At 35.7% G+C, this 1227-nt stretch overlaps 1 protein-coding gene across 1 annotated transcript in view; it reads left to right on the top strand.

The window, feature by feature from the left end:
* Positions 1-1227, top strand: part of MARCO (macrophage receptor with collagenous structure) — a gene marked incomplete at its 3' end in the record, with an annotated part of 9257 nt that overhangs the window by 5224 nt on the left and 2806 nt on the right.

Genomic DNA, 1227 nt, shown 5'->3' with positions numbered 1-1227 from the left:
CAGACATATGAATGTGTTTCCTCACTAATATTTTTTATTTTAAACCAGGGAGCTGGGAGAGGGGATCACTGTCTAGTCAGTAGAACAATGGCAATTAAAATAAGTAATTAAACAAAACAAATTCAATGTCTGCCTTATTAACAAAGAGATAAAATCATGAGCTAGCTATAAAAAGGAAAACCTAGAAAACTTTAGGTATTATTTAAAGTTCTAATCGCACCATGTAGAATGACGAAAAAGATCAATAGGATCATCTAATTGGGTGGAAGAAAATGTGTCTTTCAAAGAAAGGATATCAAAAAATCTTTGAGGATGTGTGTGAAGGTGCTGAGTAGCCTCTATTTTATCTATCTTCATAATAGAATGTAATAATTGAGTAAGGTGTAACATAGACGGAGCTACAGGGTCCAGCCATTGTTTCATAATACATTTTTTTGCCTCAAGAAAGCACAAATTTCCAAGTTTAGACGATGATCTGGTAGTGTTTGATACTGGCAAAGAAGAGGGAAGTACATAGAAAAGAGCCACTTAAGGTAAAAAGGTTTGTCTTTGGCCTAATAAATGGTTTGCATGGGAAAAAACATGAAGCCAGAAAGACTAGATTTTTTGACAAGACCACAATGCATGTTCCAAGGAAGCTAGAGATAAACTGCATTTAGGGCATGCCAATTGAAACTTAGCGACTGTAGAAGATTTGATCCTAAGAGCAAATGGATAGTATGCCCTATGTAATATTTTATAATGCATCTCCCTCCAAATTTCACTAATGAACAGCTTACCAACCACTGACCAGCTAGTTTTCAAATATTACGGGGTTTCCTGATAAGGCATATCCAGGAATGTTACCCATTTAACTACATAAGAATAATTGCTGGGTAAATCAGCATCCCTCAATTGTAGGATCTGATATAAATCCGCAATGGATAATCGAGTGGTCAGTTTACCAATTAACTTTAGGAGGGAAGATGGCAATGAAAAAACTTGATCAGAACAGAGGTGGGTGTATATATAGTGCTTCACTTGTAAATAATAAAAAAATATGAGGGTGGATGTGCATATTTAACTCCTAAAATATGAAATGGTAAAAAGTGGCAATTTTCATCTAGGAAATGGTCAAGACATTGAACACCTCGCCTGAGCCAGTAGAAAAAAGCTTTAGGTTGGGATCCTTGTGGAAAATCAGGCATAGTGGCATAGCAGGTATATAATGAGAAGCTCCATACAATT

The sequence above is a fragment of the Pyxicephalus adspersus genome, chromosome 7 (assembly GCF_032062135.1).
Source record: "Pyxicephalus adspersus chromosome 7, UCB_Pads_2.0, whole genome shotgun sequence".
NCBI classification, from domain to species: Eukaryota; Metazoa; Chordata; class Amphibia; order Anura; family Pyxicephalidae; genus Pyxicephalus; species Pyxicephalus adspersus.
Note: the sequence above shows the minus strand (reverse complement) of the source record. Positions and strands in the feature narration are given on the sequence as shown.